Here is a 19,369-nt window from a genome sequence, read left to right on the forward strand (position 1 = left end):
AGGAAGGTCCATTCCTCCCAAGATTTCACAAAAGAAATTTGTGTTCCTCCCATATTTAAGTACGTTAGCCTAAAGGAGGGCATAGCTATTGTTGGCTCATTACTTGACGATTCCCAACAGGGGCTTCTTGAAGAATAGGTCGATGAAGGAATTTTGTCAACAAGATTGGAGCAAGGGGTGATCACTGAAGGCATTGTACAAGTGGCAGAAATTCCCAAATTGAGATAATTTGAGGAGGAAAGTGATCCCGAGGACAAGAAACCAACCGATGCCTAGAAAGACAATCCACCACCTCTTGAACTAGCTGTGGCGCTATGAAATGAATTTACTATTAAACAAGAGTGGGTGGAACAGTGTTAGAGGAGAAGATCACCTCTCAAGGAGAGGTATCAGGTTTAGTTTGGAGATACCACGCAGTTAAAAATGGAGGTTTGGAAGCTGAGAAAGTAGGTATCTCGACTGAAAAAGAAGGGAAGGAAATATAAATGGAAGGTCATAAGGCCCAAGGTTGAGGTCTCCTAAATAGTTGTATAGACGAATATGTTCCCATAACTTTTTCTGCTACACAGACTGGTCCTAGAGAACAGTTGTTTGAGGCCTGAGAATTCTTCTTAGTGGCTGAAATTCAAAGATGGTAATATACTGTGAAGGAACAAATGAAGGAGATAGCGAGGGTTTGAGAACATGTTGTTGTGATTGTCACTAAGTATATAGACCAGCTAAATAAAGAAAAGAAGAGTTACGAGAAACAACAGAAAAAGATAAGGGAATTAAAAGGGAAGATACAGGCATTGAAGGTAGATAAAGAACATATGTTTACCCTAGTACAACAGATAATCTCTTGTCGGGCTCCTGTCCATAGTTATGCTTTGTTTCTTCATGAGTAGTTCTTTTTCTTCTGCCTGGAAAGCATCTACAAGGAGATCATCCATGAGATTGAGGACCCGATACAATTCCTGCATATTATAAGAATCCATGATATTGTGAACCTACATTTGATGTGTGAGGTCTACACGCATGGTTATTTCTTAAAGGATGATGAGAGCTTCAACCTGATTCCATTCATGGGAGATGTGCACCTGAGAGCCTTTCCCTCCTACACCATTAACTAGGTCAAATGGAGGAAGACTTGTGATACTTTTGAAGGAAATAAAGCTACAAAGCCATTGATAATAAGGAGAGTGAATGGCCAGTCAATGACTATTTATAGCATGCACTCTACCTTTCTATAGATTGAGGGTTCTAAGGAATGGATTCTGGTAACATAGAGATGGTGTACTGACCTCTATGTCAGATAGATAGTCACTTTTCAGGATGAAGCCCTTTACAGTTGGCAGAGAATATGGAGGATGTCATCATCACATGTAAAAAACATAGAGCCTTTTGGGGCACCCAATTTTGCATGAGTATTAGAAAGGGTTCCACATTTTTGTGCATGCATTCAGACTTGTGGGGTCTGATGGATCGGGCTGAGCTTTCAATTTCCCCTCATTTGGCTGACAACAAAGCATTACACTCTAGTATATAATGTGGGTAATGATTGGTGAAAGGATGTCCTTATTACATACGGATACAAGCCTCTAGGGACTGATATGGATGAAGAATATGAGCTTGCTCAGTTACACACTGACCACAGTCGGTCCAACCCATATCTAAAGAGACAACAAACTGCATGAGGACATGCAAAAAGACCAATTGGGGGGAGATGTTGGGTGCCAAACTTGCATACTTTTTCCCTCCATTTTTACTCTCTCTCACTCCTTTGTATCATTTATATTCACTAATCGCTCTAAATGCATAAGGTAAACCCTCTTCGATTGCTTTCATGGAATTTTCAATTAATGAAGTAATATTTATGGAGAATTTGCATATGCGAGTTACTAATCTTGCTATTTCCGTAGATCTGGTGGTCAAAGGTTACGAGTGAAAAACACAGAAGTGATTCCAAGTTTTCAATATCATATCATTAAGCACTGTAACAACATAATGGATTCCAGGCTTATTCCAGACCTTTCTTGTCTTTCTCTCGACAACTAGTTGGCCATTGTAACGATTGTATAATGATCAAACATTAAGTTCCATATTGAGAAACAATTTTCTTTGTGTATTGTATAAGAAGGGTTTCAATGCTGTGAATCAGGGGTAGTCGTAGGGTTTCAATGTAGGTTTTAACCCCATACAGAAATTACCTGCATATGAATTCTAAAACACAGAAAATAAACAATGCAAGAGCATAACACTTAAAACACATATACATAGAGATTTTCCCCTGGATCCCAAAACCGGAACTACCAGCTTGATTTTTCATTATGTTCCTTTCAATGTTACAATACATATTTATACATGTCGAAGCATCCAATACCATGGAGCAAAAACCATCACGTCCAAAACCAAGGATCGAAACCCATCACGTCCAAAACCATGTGCAAAAATCATGCACAAAGCCATAGGTAGGTCCTCCCAACTTAATATAGGTTCCAAAAAACAAAATTTTTTGGGGTGCTGCCCTGGACCCCATAGAGGGGGGTTACCTACACCCCTCAAACCCCCTATGACCCCGGTTAACTACATGGGATAGTCGTGAAAATAATACAACACAACCAAACATTATCCCACTTGTTGATTTCTTTCCATAGGGGGCCACGAGAGAGCTTAGTCATTTATCCAGCCCTGCAACGCCCATTGTTTCTCTACACCAAGATAACTTTTCAGAGCTCACAGATTTTGTCAATGCATCTATAGTATTATTCAAAGTGTCCACCTTTGCCAGCCACACCTTTTTGTCTTCTATCATATCCCTCACAAAATGATAATGAACATCAATGTGCTTTGTCTTTGAATGATATGCAGGGTTCTTTACCAAGAAAATTGCACTTTGGATATCACAGTCTATCCTTATAGCTCCCTGTACTAACCCCATACTTGAACACAATCTCTGCAACCAAATTGCTTCCTTTCTTATATGAGTGGTTGCCATGTGTTCTAACTCTTTAGTTGAGAGTGCCACTGCAGATTGTTTCTTACTCATCCAACTGACTGCACCTCCAAATAGGTTAAACACATACCCACTTGTAGATCTTCTCTGATCCAAATATCTAGTGCAATCTGCATAAAAAAATCCATGAATATCCAACACTTTATCCAGTCCTAGTCTTCCTTGGTAGTACAAACGATAATCAAAAGTGCCACACAAATACCTGAAAACCCGCTTCATTGATGTCGAGTGCTCCTTCCCTAGTTTTGACATAAACCTACTCAATACTCTCATTGCATGTGCAATGTTTGATCTAGTATAGACCATTGCATACATACAGCCACTGAATGCACTTACATATGGAACACAGGACATGTCCTCTTCCTCTTCTTGTGTCTTGGGACATTGTTCAGCAGATAACCTCACACCTACACGAATGGAAACCTTCACCAGTTTACTATCATGCATATTAAACCTCTGCAGTATTGTCTCGACATACTTCCTCTGGTTTAACTAGAGCTTCCTCTTTTTCGAATCTCTTTTAATTTCCATGCCCAAAATATAGCTTGTAGCACCAAGATCTTTCATGTCGAATTTGGAGGACAAATGGGCCTTAAAATCCTAGATAATTTCTTTGTCATTACCAACCAGCAACGTATCATCCACATATAAGATCAGCTAAATAAAATGGTCATCAATTAATTTAAAATACACACAGTGATCCGCTTTGCTTCTGGTGAAGCCAAGTCCCCGTATAAATGTATCACATTTCGGATACCACATCCTTGGTGACTGCTTTAACCCAAACAAAGACTTTTTTAACTTGCATACCAGTTCTTTCTTACCCTTCACCACAAAACCTTCAAGTTGCTTCATGTATAGCTCCTCTTCTAGATACCCATGAAGAAATGTTGTCTTCACATCCATTTGTTCTACCTCAAAATCAAAAGCAACAACAACAAATAAAAGTAATCTAATAGAAGCTACCTTGGCAACAGGAGGAAAAATATCACCAAAATCAATTCTTGGCACCTAGAAATAACTTTTTGCTACCAACCGATCTTTGTATTTCTCTACCTTTCCTTCCGCATTTGTCTTCTTCTTGAACACCCATTTGCTCCCAATGGGTTTCCTTCCAACTGGTAACTCCACCAAATCCCAAGCCTAATTTTTGTGCAAAGATGCCATTTCATCAACCATGGCCTCTTTCCAGAGTTTCCATCCTCTGAATCTACTGCTTCCTTCATAGTTCTGGGATCATCATTAGTAAAAGATAAAGCAAAATTTGAATAGAAAGAAGATGGACTATACCTTTCTCGTTGCCTTCTTTCTCGAACTGATCTTCTCACACCCAAATTTTGTGGCCCTTCAACTTCTGATTCCTCCTCTTCTATAGAGTCTGATTCTTCCTGCTTAAGCTCAAACTCTATCTTCTCAGGTTCCTTTGGTTGGACTTCATGTTTAATAACATCTTTAACCTCTCTGAACACCACATCTCGGTTGTACACAACCTTCCTTGTTACTGGGTTCCAAAGCTTATAACCCTTTAAACCATCCTTATACACAATAAAGATGCACTTTTCTGATTTACTATCCAAATTGGCTCTTTTCTCCTTTGGAACACATACATATGCATCACATCCAAAGACCTTTAGATGTGAAAGAGAGGGTTTCTTACCAATCCATACCTCTTGTGGATTATTATCCTCCAATGCTAATGAAGGTGATCTGTTGACCAGGTAACATGCTATCTCCACCACCTCTGCCAAGAATTCTTATCCTAACCCTGAACCACTAGGCATGCTTCTTGCCCTTTCCATCAATGTCTTGTTCATTCTTTCTACAACTCCATTTTTCTCAGGTGTGTATGGAGTAGTCTTATGTCGTGCTATACCACACTTCTTACAGAATTATTCAAATTCCTTACTACATAAATCTCCACCATTATTTGTCCTCAACACCTTTATCTCCTTCTCTATCTAGTTTTCCACTAGAGCCTTAAATGATTTAAACTTGTTAAAGACTTCAGATTTCTTCTTAAGGAAATATATCCATGTATTCCTTGAGAAGTCATCTATAAATGATACATAGTACATAGACTTACTCAGTGATAGAACCTTCACAGGTCCAAACACATCATTTTGCACAAGCTCTAATATATGTTTCGCCCTCTTACCACCAGAGGGGAAAGTCACCCGATTCTGCTTCCCATATACAGAATTTTTGCAGAAATCAAAATCGAGAGAGCTATTACTCATACCTTCTACCATACCTTTACCATGAAGTATTCGAAGGCCCTTCTCTCTAATATGTTCAAGCCTTTGATGCCACAACATGGTCTTGTCTCCATAGACCACTAGATTTTTTGCTCCACTTTCAGGAACCACAGAGTTGTTTCACCCATCAACAATATTGCTACCTCGCAACTTGTATAGAGTTCCAATCTAAAATCCCCACATCAATACCAGTGTTCCCCGAACCATCTTGGAGGTATCCTTCTCGAACATTATTTTTACACCTGCATCACGTAGCTTGCTTATGGAAATCAGATTTCTGACCAATGCAGGAATATGTAGAACACCCGGAAGTGTTCTAACCCTTCCACTTTGCAACTTCAACTTTACTTTTCTGCGACCAATGATTATAGTGTTCCTGTCATCCTCGAAGAAGACATCACCACCATTATATTTCTCATACTCGCAGAAACACTATTTATGGGGAGTGAAGTTAAAGGATGCACCTAAGTCAATCAACCATGCCTCATGATCTACATGTGTACTTGAAGAAGCCAAGTACACATTCCCACCTTCATCTAAGGTGGTTTTTTCCTCTGTATAAGGAGCATCATCAGATCCCTTTCCTTTGTTAGGAGCTTTAGATTTACAATCCCTTTTGTAGTGCCCTTAGTTTCCGCATTTTCAGCACACCACCTTTACATGATTTCCTGGGAATTTAGATCTTCCTTTAGATTTAGATCTCCCACTCGATGACTTATTTTTGTTTCTGTTCTGGGACCGTCCTCACACAGATAAGGCATCACCATTCTGGCTCTCCATATTTTTGCATCTCATCTCCTCTGTTAGCAAGGATAAAACTATTTCATCAATCCGCAAGGTAGTTGCATTGCTACCTATTGCAATAACCAAACTAATCCACGAATTGGGAAGAGAACACAACAAACTGATGCACTTATCTTGATCTGAAATTTTAATATTGATAGATAATAACTGACTCACCATAGTATTAAATGCATTTAGATGTTTTGTCAATGAGTCTCCATCTTTCATCCTCCGATTATACAACTTTTTCCGTAGGAATAGTTTATTCATGAGAGAATTAGATTGTTACAAAGTCCCTAACATGTCCCATAAAGCCTTTATCGTAGCTTCCCCTGATACATTTAGCAATACTGAATCTGAGACACACAATCGTATTGTGCTCTTAGCCTTCTGATCCAACTTCTTCGATTCTTCATTGGACACTCCCGTTCATTTAGTACCTAGATCTACTACGACCCACTGATCTCTATCCACTAACAGATCCTCCATCTTGAGTTTCCATGACTGAAAACTCTGATCATTAAATTTCTCGATCTCTACCTTTCCACTGCTCGCCATCTTCTTTCACCACCAAAATCGATCCTGTAGACCTTCCACTGAATAGGGTCTACCACAGGCTCGAGCGAAACTCCTCAGTAACAAAGGCATCCCCTTGAAGCCAAAAATTCTCTGATACCAATAGTAGGTTTTAACCTCGTACAGAAATTACCTGCATGCGAATTCTAAAACACAGAAAATAAACAATGAGAGAGCATAACATATAAAACACATATACACAGATATTTTCCCCTGGATCCCAAAATCGGGACTACTAGCTTTATTTTTCACTAAGTTCCTTTCAATGTTACAATATATGTTTGTACAGGTTGAAGCATCTAGTACCATGGACTGAAAACTATCGCGTTTAAATCCATGTGCCAAAATCATGCACAAAACCATAGGTAGGTCCACCCAACCTAATATAGGGTCCAAAAAAAAAATTTTGGGGTGCTGTCGTGGACCCCATAGAGGGGGGTTATTTGCACCCCTCAAACCCCCTGTGACCCCCCCGCTATGCAATCGGCAGAATGAAGGGAGGGCTCCACCCCCCTTTAACCCCCCAGTTAACTACGTGGGCTAGTCATGGAAAGAATATAACATAACCCAAAAATTCCAAGTTTCCAATATCATATTGGCAAGTCCTATAATAGCATAATGGATTCCAGGCCTATTTTGAACCTTTCTTGTCTTTCTCTCAACAACTAGTTGACCGTTGTAACGATTGTATAATGATGGAACATTAGTTTCCATATTGAGAAACACTTTTCTCTGTGTACTGTATAAGAAGGGTTTCAATGTTGTGAATCAGGGTTCGCCGTGCAAGAGATTGAGATTGTAATAGAAGACTATTTAAGTTAATCGAATGCAAGTTATTTTGTTTTTCTCTCTATAAGTTGTGAATCCATCGCAACCCTGGTCAGAGAGTTGGGCCCACTCTTCTAATCACGTGCCGTGTTATTTTCGTGTGTTGATATTTCATATATGTTTAGCTAATTTGATTGTTGTTACAATATTTTAGTTAATTGCTATGAATGCTTTTTCTAGTTCTACAATTCATTCTTAATTGTTGTCACAATGACTCTTTTGTTAACTCTATTGTTGAATCTAGGATTAGCGATTGATTGTGGCATTGCTAGCTTCATATATTTTGCATGTTTCCTTGAAACAAATTATGCACCCGAATTGACAAATTAAATGTGGAAAGGGGTTGAATAGGTATTCACACTCGGACACCAACATATTAGCTGCATGTTTTTTTTCTCTTTTTTTATTGTCTTCCTTTGATGTTTTTCCTTGATGTGAAGGTACTGGATGGTGATGGCGATGATCCTGCTATTGTTTCTAAGCTCTGGAGGAACTTCTTTGACCTTTGGATCTCCATGCTGAAGCTGACTGCAACCTGTGATTTTTTTTATTTTGTGGGATATGTTGCTATAGGATTTCCTACAAGATGCCCTGTAGCTGCCTCTCCCACAAATTTTTTAATCAAACCTTCACTTCTAGAGCATGAGGATGTTTGCCATGGGTAGAGAAGTGGTTTAGGGATTGGTGAATGGGAGGTATAGCTTTCAAGTGTTGTCTTCTTGTTCTCTAGCATTATCCTCTTTTAATTGTTTTTTTATTTTTATCTTTTTCTTAAAACTGTAATAATTTGTTTTTTTTTTAAACTAAACTTATTGGATGAATGCAGGGGCGATCATGGTGGAGGGACATGGTGGGGAGATGGTGAAGTAGAAACTTAATTTTTTGACATAAGCAAGTCATCCCCTTTCTTTAGGGTTACTTTCCTTGGGATTCCCAAGCCACTATAATTTCTACAACATCATCCTGTAGGTTTTCAAGGAATCCTATAGGTTTACTGGGAATCTTGTAGAAAACACAGAACCCTTGCAAACTGAGCTAGATGAGTTCAAAAATGGAGGGAATTATGGAATGATGAAGGATATGGAATGGATAAATGAAAACATGAACTATATAAGTCCTTTTGATCATTGCTTATTGCTTTGATCCTCCTCTTGTTAACATGCAAACAAAATTTTGAATTTTTTTCTCATTTTTTATCTTTTTTTTTTGTTTTTCTTTTGAAAACAACTAGTTTACCTCTAAGAGTTTCTCATCCTAGATGCTTGCCCTAAGTGCCTAAAAAGAGGCTTTCACCCAGAGATATTTTTATCTCTTTTTTTTTTGACACCATTGTGTCGCCTCAAGAGGTTTTCAACCCAACTATGGGACTCAGGCGCCTCATGGAAGTTTTCACCTGAGTCTCCTTATTTTTTATATTTTCTTTTTTCAATGAATTGATGGGTAGAAGATGATATTTTCTCCACCACCATTATTGTCTTCCTGATGCCATTAATGAATTCTTGTTTCAACAATGGCTTCTTGTAGACCTTCAATCTGTGCCCATTCACAAGTAAAGGAATAGACTCTGCATCAATGGTTCTTATCTGCACTAAACCATTATCATGAAATTTCTCTATGATATAAGGCCCTAACCATCCAGTCATTAACTTTCCTTTAAAATATTTGTATATGGAATCATACAACAAAGCCCAATCAACTTCATGAAATTGTTTGTCCTTTATGTTCTTGTCATGCCTGATCTTCCTTTGAACTTGAGTCACCTTTGTGTGTAGGAGGGCCTACATTCTAAACTCATCTAACCCATTCAGCTGGAGCAATCTCTCTTTTTGTGCACTGGTGAGATCTAGATCTAGTTGTGTTTCCATTCTCAATGTATTGTACTCAAATTCAATGGACAGTAGTGCCTTTTTCCCTTAGGCCAACTCGTAGGGAGTGAATCCAGTGGTGTTCTTCCAGGTGGTATTGTGGGCCCAAGTGGCCTCAACTAATCTATCTACACAATATTTTCTGTTGTTGCTAATCACTTTGGTCAGAATGCCCTCCAACGCTTTGTTAGTCACCTCCACTTTCCCTTTAGTTTGTGGGAAATAAAAAGTGGATGTTCTATTCTTGATCTTTTGCTGGCTTAAAAAATTTTCAATCATGTGTGATGTAAACTAGCTGCTTTGATCAGTGACCAGTTCTCTAGGGTACGCAAACTTATAAAATACATTTTTGCTTAAGAACTCAGCCACTTTATCCTCTGTTGTTGCCTTGATTGCCTTGGGTTCAACCCACTTGGTCAAATAGTCAGTGCACACAATGATGTGCTTCTTTTGCCTAGATGGAGATCAATAGGTCTAATGAAATCCATGCCCCACCTGTCCACTGGCTCCAAAGTCACTTGAGGTTATAGAGGCATTTCATCCCTTGGAGTAGGCTTTCCTATCCTTTGCAACCGATCACACTCACTAGTATACCTTCTAGCATGTTGATGAAGAGTGGGTCAATAATACCCAGCTTGTAGCACCTTGAATGTTGTCCTCTTAGCTGCAAAGTGACCTCCAAAAGGCCCATAATGACAAGTCAGAAGGATTTCAAAGACTTCCTCCTCCCTGACACATCTTCTTAGAATTTGATCTGGACCTAGTTTGAAGAGGTTTCCCCCAATCCAAGTGAATGGGGTGCTCTTCCTCACAATCTTGCTTTTCTCTTTGGAGGAAACATTTGGTGGGAACTATGAAGACACCAAGAAGGTTTCTATGTCAACAAACCATGGAGAGAGAACTGAAATGGTGAATAAGTGTTCATCTGGTAACTGATCATCAACCATTTCTTCCTCCCCTACAGGAAAAGTTAATTTGGATAAAAAAATATGCAACAACATTCTCCTTTCTAGGATTATCAATAATAGTTAGATCAAACTATTGTAATGTAAGTAACCATCTAATAATCTGCGCATTCACATCAGGATTATTCATCAAGTATTTAATTGTAGCATGGTTAGTATGGACAAATGTTTGGTAACCTATAATGTAATGCTTAAATTTTTTCAATGAATGCACAACAGCTAGGAGCTCGTTTTTAGTCACTATGTAGTTCAGTTCCACCTTTGATAAATTCTTACTGATGAAGTAAATGGTATAAGGTAACTTATCATTTATCTAGCCTAGAGCTTCTCCTATGAATTTGTGAGAGGCATCAGTATGTATATAGAAAGGAAGGGCCCAATTTGGGCCTTGGAGAATAGGTGCAGTGGTCAACTTGTCCTTCAGGGTGTCCAAGGCCTCTTGACAATTTTTTGACCTTAAAAATTCAGTGTTTGGCTAATAACCCAAATAAAGGAGAAGCTAACTTGCTGAGATATTTTATAAACCTCTGATAGTATCCAGCTAAACCTATAAAGCTTCTCACATCTCCATGTTTTTGTGGAAGTGGGACCCTTTGGATGATGGCTATTTTATTTGGGTCCACCTACAGTCCTTTCTAGGATATTGAATGACCTAGAAGAGTCCCTATAGTCATTTGGAACTCACATTTTTCGGGACTAAGGGACAGGTTCATTTCAATGCATTTGTTGAACACCTTACCTAAGTTGGGCAGATCCTCCTAGAAATCACACCCACAGGGTGTAAAATTATCCATACAAATTTCTACTGCATCATGGACTAGCTCCACAAAGATACTCATGATTGCTCTCTCGAAAGTGGTAGGTGCATTTCATAGGCAAAAATGAAGGACCGTATAGGAAAAATTAACCCAAGGACAAGTGAAGGTGTTTTTATCTTAGTCTTACAGGCTAATCTGGATTTGATTGTACCCATTGAACCCATCTAGGAGAGAGAAAAACCTTTTCCCTGCTAGACAATCTAGCACTTGGTCAACGAAAGGTAGAGGGAAATGATCCTTCTTTGTTACTTTGTTTAACTCTCTGTAATCCAAATAAATCCTCCACTTCCTATTTTTCTTTGGAACCAACACCAAAGGAGAAACCCACTCACTGCCCGAGATAGGGTAAAGTAATCATGCATATAACAGCTTTTGCAGTTCTTCTTTGACTATATCCTTGAGGGCTATATTCATTCTCCTTTGTTGTTGTCAGACTGGTTTGCAACCTCCTTTGATATAAATGTGGTGAGTACACACCGAGGCATGCACTCCCTTCATTTCCTTGTAACTCCAAGCAAAGGCATCCAAATGTTCCTTTAGCATGTTGCGAAACTTTTCTTCTCGGTGTACAAAAAGAGATGGGTTGATTTTCAAAGTTCTCTCGGGGCTGAATTCTATGGTTTTGATAGGGTCAGGGTTTGAATCAGCTAAGCATGAATCAATCTGATGATTGTTTTGGGTTTCCTTTACTACTTCCTCTGATAATAAGGTGTTGCGAGTTGAACTTTGGAGTATGTGTTCAATCAAATCATCTTCATCTAGTTGTCCTCCTCCCATGGCTATTTCTAAGGTATAGAGTCGGGCTAAGTAAACTTCATATTCTTCCTCCTATTCCAACCATAAAGGAAAGTCATGTTCTAGAGATGGTTGAGGAAGAGGGTACATGACTAACTACTTGGAAATATGCCCATTTTTTATAGTCATATTTCCAGCCCTACAACTGATGTAGGCATCAACAGTGGCTAACTAGGGCCTCCCAAGGATGAGAAGATAACAATTAAGATTGGCCTTAGGCTGGAGAACTAGGAGGTCCACAGGGTACTCCCAAGAGTCAATGGAGACCATCACATCCTCCATAATCCCCTCAGTACTCACTATGGAATGGTCAGCAAGTTGCAAGAATGTTGTGGTATTTCTCAATGAACCCTCGAGATTGAGCTTGAGCATGGTGTTCTTAATCATTACATTGATGGAAGCTCCAAGATCAATAGAAGTGTGTGGGACAATGGTGCCATTGGTGTGCACATCTACTACAGGGCTTTCAGGGTCCAAATACTTTGGGAAAATTACCTGCCCCAACATTAAGTCAGACAACTGTCCAAAGACATTAATGGTAGGGGTGTCTCTTTTTTGCCTCCTTGAATGTTTGAAGCACTTATCCTTAATCAACTTGTTGTAAATAGGTACATCCTTTAAGGCTTGGAGAAGTGGCATTTTGAGACGTAGATTTTTCAATTTGCCCAGAATTTCATTCTCTTGTTGGGTAGGCTAGACTCGATGAGTTAATCTCTCAGGAAAGTGTGGTGGATTTACTGTAGGCATGCTTTCCTCTCTTTTCTCTTCACTCTCCTTAGGTGGAGGTGGAGGTTGGTTGTGCGGGATTACTCTCCCAGATCTCAGATTGATTTCTTGAATCTCCATAACACAAGCAAGATAGGATGTCTCTCCACTGTACGCTTGTTGTGCCTATCTATTGTTCGGGTTCGTATTTGGCTGGGAAGGCATCTGAGGTTGTTTACATGGAGCATGGTGTGAAAGTTGTGGTTGAGTAGGTGGTGAAGCAAATATAGGTAAAGCGTTATTGTATGGGGGCCTCCATCCGTGGGGTGGTGCATTCCTCTAAGGCTATAGCGGAGCATATGGCTAAAATCAGGCATGGATTTTCAAATCCTATTTCACCATAAAATGAAAATTTGATGACGGTTTTGCAATTTTCATGCCCTTCATTTTACGTTTTATCTAAATTTATGAGTGTAAATTTTTCTGTATGCAAATTCTCTTTGCAACTATTCTTATATCACAACTTTCATTAATCTTTTTTTCTAAAAAAATTCACTTTGGTATCTTTTAATAAAAAATTTATTTAATATACACTTGTTAATAAAGCACATTTTTTATAATCATTAATCTTGAAAAATTTAAATGAATTTCCAGATGAAATGAACAACACTTCAAATTTGAAAGTTGCTCACCACACCTTCAAAGGAATCCTAGGAAACTCAAATTTTTTTAGGCTTTTATAACTGAAAATTACAATTTAAAAAAATCCCTACCCAATTTAAAGCAAAATTAACAAAAATAAATAAATAAATAAAATATGACTAAGAAAAAAAGAAAAGCTCTTACTACTTTAAACTACTAAATTAACCTACTTAAAAAATCATCAATAAATAAAAAGTCAACATTAAACTTTTTATGTTAAATCTCATTGCATCATAGTAAAATAAATATACTTTGTATACATGATCGTTTAATAACGAAGTCGGTAATGGGCATCGAAAAAAAGCTTTTGTCTAGTTTATTTTATTCACCTTATTTTATGAGAAATATAAAGACATGTTCACAACAAAATTAACTTAACCTTTGAAATTTAAATGATCATTTATTTTTATATTTTATTTTATTCGCCCCCATTTTATGATAAATATAAACCCATGTACATAATAAATTTAAGTTAACATTCAAAATTGAAATGATCATTTATCTAAACATTTATTCAGGCAAGTGTGTCTCTTTTATATTTTATTGTTATCATTTATTTAGGGAACCTTTTATTTCTGCTGACAATGATAAATAAATATAAGAAGTTTTGTTCTTCTTAGATTCAAGATCCAAGGTTAAGAAGAAGAACCAGAATTTTAACCTCATTACAACATAAAGAAAATTTAAAGTTTAGAAGAGAGCGTGGTTCAAATGATTTAGATAATTTATATTATGAATGGTGCATAATCCAGATAATGTTGGAACAAAACACCATAATAAAGAAATCAAGAAAAATCATGAAATTATAGCTTAAAAAATCAAGAAAGCTATTGTACCAGTGACAATTTCTCTAAGATTGGAAGCATTGATTCCTTGAGTAATTTCATAAGTAGTGGAGGTTGATTCAAACTAAACTTTCCCTTTACTGAAGTCCCATCATTGAATTAAACCATATGGTAAAAAACAACAAATCCTTTGTGAAAATGTGACTTTATTAAGAAATTATAGCTATAATATGATTTCTGTATATATCAATCTCAAATTCGCGTCAATGCCATCCAAACTAACAAAACGAAATATGATCATGAAATATATGGTTTGGCAGAATTCACATGAAGGATACACCAAATGAATGAATATGCCACATGCCCGGCAGGAACAGAATTCACAAAACAACAATCTTTTCTTTACAACAAATTCTCCTCTTCTTCAATATTCCCAGTTTATTGAAATGGATGGTCCCTCACTCTACCCACACTCTTTAAACTTCCTCTATGAACACTTAAGAATTTCTATATTTAAAAAATTTAGACCACAACACCTTTTCTACCTTTTCTTTGCTAGCCCGCTGGCCTTTTATCCGTTTAGGCTTTCACAGAATTTAATGTAAAGAAACACTAATTTACTTTGGGGGCTAAATACCCTGCTAATATCTCAGTTAAGAGCACATAAATTCATTAAATGTGTAGCATGTTATAACTGCACTAAACCAAAAATTCCACATGAAATGGGAGTATTGAGCAGGTTTATGTCAAAACCAAGGAAGGAGCATTAGATAACAGTGAAGCAGGTTTTCAGGTATTTTCATGGCACTAGTGATTATGGTTTTTGATACCAAGGAAGACTAGGATTAGACAGATTTTTGGACATCCATGGCTTTGTTGATGCAGATTGGGCTGGAGATCTGGATCAGAGAAGATCTACAAATGGGTATGTGTTTAACCTATTTCGAGGTGCTGCCAGTTGGATGAGTAAGAGACAATCTGCAGTGGCACTGTCAACTACAGAGGCAGAATACATGGCAGCCACTCATGCAAGTAAGGAAGTAGTTTCATTGTAGAGATTATGTTCAAGTAGAAAATAAATGTTACCAGTCCCCCTCTATGGGATGGGTTCTTGGCTATCCTCAAACATCTTCAGCTTGTGTAGAGTCTCTCTCCTCTATAATCTAAAACTCATCAAAAATATGGTGCGCGGCAATGAAAATAATTAGAGTTACAACAATGAGTGAAACAATCAAAATAATCAAAAGTGAATAATGAATGGAAAGCCTTCTATTTTTAACATAATATTGAGTTATCCTCGAATAATGAGCATTAATAAAATATTATGATCCCATTATTGGAATAACCACGTGGAATATTTTATTATACTTGTTTAGGAGGGAAAAGGTATTTAAAATTTTATTTAGAAATAATAAATAAACAAATGATTTATTTATCATCTTAAGGAATTAGTTAAGGAATAATAAACAAATAATGATTTATTTAATTATTCCTAAGGGATTTAGTCAAATTTAACAAAGAATAATAATTAATTAGTGATTAATTAATAATTCTTAGAGAAAAATAAGATAATTAATCATTTATCTGTATATTTTTCATGATTGGGTCAAATATGACAAGGAATAATAATTGAACAATGGTTTAATTAATTATTCCTAGAATAAAATCAAATAAACAATTATTTATTTAATTATTCTTCATGGGATTAACTATAAATTACTTAACAAAGGTGGTTTATTAAGTAATTTGTCACGATGAAAGCAATTTTACTATGGTAAAATTGGTTTTAAATGGTGTACTTCGATCCATCCAATAAATTAGGATAGATGATCAATTTTTTGCTGATAATAGTTTATGTTTTATTTTTAGAATTTGTATGGAGGTGATTTCTATACAGGGTTAAAACCTACATCCTGGAGGTGAAAATATGGAACTTGCTAACCCTCCAAGGGTGTATGGTATGTGTGGCCAAAATCTAGGTCACTTTTGTAGAGAACTGGCCAATCAAAAGTCTTGTGCCCACAAGAGTTGAGCACGAAGGTTAACGACATGATTGGTGGTCGACTAATGTAGTCTACAACATTATTGTTGTTTCCCTTCTTGTACTTGATATTTAAATGGAACTGTTGTAGGTGTGTTGACCACTTCTAATGGTAATCATTCGGCAACCTCCCTTGCATTTGTATGAACTTCACAGGTCAGTGGTCTATGTGGATGAATATTTTCTTCCCCAAAATGTAATTCTTCCATTGTCAGCAGGCCCGCACAATGGAGTACATCTCTTTATCATAAGTGGTATACTTTCAGACTATGTCTGAAAGTGTCTCACTATGATATGCCACTGGATGCCCTTGTTGAGTAAGGACTGCCCCTATAGCATAGTGAGAGGCATTTGCCTCGATCTCAAATGGTTGTTGCAAGTCTGGTAATGTGAGCACTGGTGCAGAGCAAAGACAATGTTTCAAATCTATGAATGACTTTTGTTGTAATTCAGACCAAAATAATTTTTCTTTTGCTCCTCCCTTGGTGACATGACTCAAGGGCCAAGTGCTTTTAGAGAACCCCAACATGAACCTGTAGTAGAAATTGGCAAGACCCAAAAATCTTTGATCTTTGTCAAAGTGGTTGGGGCTGGCTAATCCTGATTGACTTGGATCTTAGATGTATCCACGTACACCCCCCATTTATCAATAATGTATCCTAGATATTAAACCTGGGTCATGCCAAGAGTGCAATTATCCAAATTGGCACATAGCTTGTGTTGTCATAGTGTTTGGAGAACCTATCGGATGTGGTGGAGGTCCTCTTCCCAACTCTGGTTGAAGATCAGGGTGTCAACCAAGTATATCACTACAAATGAGTTCATGAATTGCCATAGTATGTCATCCATCCACCTTGTTGGCTTAGCAGGCTGTGAGCTAGGTTCAGTGTTAGTCAGCGAAACAAATCCCTACATTATTGGCCCTTTCGACATCATCCCGTGAAGCACATACCAAAGTCTCACCCAAAGCAGTATGGGGGGATGCTGGAACCAATTTTCTTCACCCTGAGATGGTCATGATGTCGGTTTATACCCCATATTCCTGCCTTCGTTCAAGTCGCTAAGCCTTAGGGCTTATCGATCTACCCTCTTTCCCGCCCTTCAGTACCTCCACGAAGGTACACGATTAACCTTCACACATCCCTAATTAGTAGTTCAGGTACTTTCGATCTCCTATGACAATGTATTGTATAAGTTCCCAAGTTATCTCTAGTGTTTTTATACCTATTTTACCAATCAATTACAGTTATCATCGTGCAAAATAATATTCTTACTTGCCCTGAATTAAAAAATATAATCACATAAATTCGCGCATCAAGTAAACATTGTAATATAAACCCAGATCGTAATATCATTAGATGCATTAACAGAGGCTAAATACACAATAATTGTAGAATACTTCACTTTATTGATATCTTCTAGTTTAATACAGACTCTATCCACCCTACACACACAGCTACAGGGGTCCACACACTCAGTTGTGGCCTTCTACCCTAGGCATTTGCACACTCAGCTGCAAAGCCTCTACTACACTAAGACCTGAGAACACATAGACTTCCCCACTCTACTTCACTACTTTCTTCCTTACTTAACTTACTTCACTACTTAGAGATTACTTACTTAGCTCCTTTTTATACAATCCCATGGTCCGTGAACCATGGGTAGATCTTTACAGCCGACTTGACACTTTACAAAAATAAGGGCAGACAACCCTTTACGACTCTTTGACACCTTCACACTCCACGACCACAAAATGTGGATAATTTACAACTTTATTACAAAATTGTCCCAACACATGGGCTTTTAGCCCCAAAACTACTCTTGGGGGAACCTGTTCCCAAAAGGCCCCCAACACAAACATGGTGACTCGCCCTTGAGTCACTTTTTGGGCATGAAGATCTTGGTGCAAAGACCTCCCAGCTCGACCTGTATGACTGCCACCTGGGCAGTGCACTGTGCAACTGCCTGCTTCACTTCTTCAAGTAATTTCTCTGTCGCTGGTCCTGAACTATCATCCTAAATCTTCTGCTGAGTCGCCTATAGACTAGCAAGCTTGCCTTTAATGGATGCCATGACCGAATAATCCTTGTCCAACCAAGGCTTCAAGTGCACCTTTAACACTGCCTCTTTGTGTTGAGCCACATCTACCTGTTCCTTGAGTTTTTTGGCCTCCTGCAGCTTTGCAAGTCTCTGTGTGAGGGTGACATTGTGTAATGTTCCTTTCACCTCGTCATAGCATTGTTGTAGTTCTCATGCCTCTATCTCCAGCCATTGTACATTAGGATGTTCTTGTAGGCTAGTTAATACTTTGAACAACTATTCAAACAGCTGTGTGCAGTATGTTACTGCACTATCTACTGCCACTAGCACCTCTGTGACAGTGGTTGTGTGTTGATCCTTTACTTTTGGCGGAGTTGAGGGCTGGGCTTTCAACTGCAACTTTGAAATCTAGAGGTTCAGATCTAGCTGAACCTTGGCCAACTCTGTACGAGCGTCATGCACTCCCATCGAATGTTTGCAAACGTGAACTTCGATCGATTCTTCCCGAGGAATGCCCAACTCCAAGACCATTCGGCATGCTTCCTCTACGACCTGAACTATGTGCTTGTTTTGGTCAGTTACGTCATTCACAGTGGCAATGGTAGAGTCTCGCTATAGGGCCATATGCACATTATTGATCTGTTGCTCATTGATCACCTCCAAAGTGCATTGTTCATGGGGACTCAGCTCCGTAATCACCCCATCCTACAGTAGGTGGAGCGCTTCACAAGGAAGCACTGCCAAATTCAGCCCCACTTCGTTTAGGGTGTTGACAGCAGGCTTACCAGCTTCGATCTCTATGGTTAGTGCTCCCTTCGGCAACATTATCACTTAGGATTCCTATGCCTACAGCATCCCGGTGGCTTCTGAAGTACCGATGGCGAGGTTGGTGGATGTCGCACCAGTTTGTGATGCACGGATCTGTAGTTCACACAGACCCATCTAGATGGCTCCCAATACTTGTTGCTCAAACTACTATGGGGCCTCCGAGGTGACATCTCACACCGTATATCTAATGCCATTCAAATATCCCTCTGTTAGGGTGATTAGGTCCAGCTACATCTTACTGGCCTTGGATTTCTTCCGTGGCCCAAGTTTTTCCTGTTCTCTTGGACACGATACAAAATGACGCTGTCTATGGGTCCACTCCATGCTTCTCTATCTTCTTATCCGTTTCTTCCTCTATTTTAGGCGAGGGCGACCTCGCACATTTGTC

At 38.3% G+C, this 19,369-nt stretch overlaps 1 protein-coding gene across 1 annotated transcript in view; it reads left to right on the plus strand.

Annotated features, from left to right (window-relative positions):
- The window catches only part of LOC149148630 (putative protein phosphatase 2C 47), a 101,940-nt gene that overhangs the window by 621 nt on the left and 81,950 nt on the right, over positions 1–19,369 (plus strand). The gene's annotated exons all lie outside the window — the stretch shown is intronic.

This window comes from Pinus tabuliformis, chromosome 9, assembly GCF_031772625.1.
Source record: "Pinus tabuliformis cultivar Carrire ecotype Pingquan chromosome 9, CPIR1, whole genome shotgun sequence".
Taxonomy (NCBI): domain Eukaryota; kingdom Viridiplantae; phylum Streptophyta; class Pinopsida; order Pinales; family Pinaceae; genus Pinus; species Pinus tabuliformis.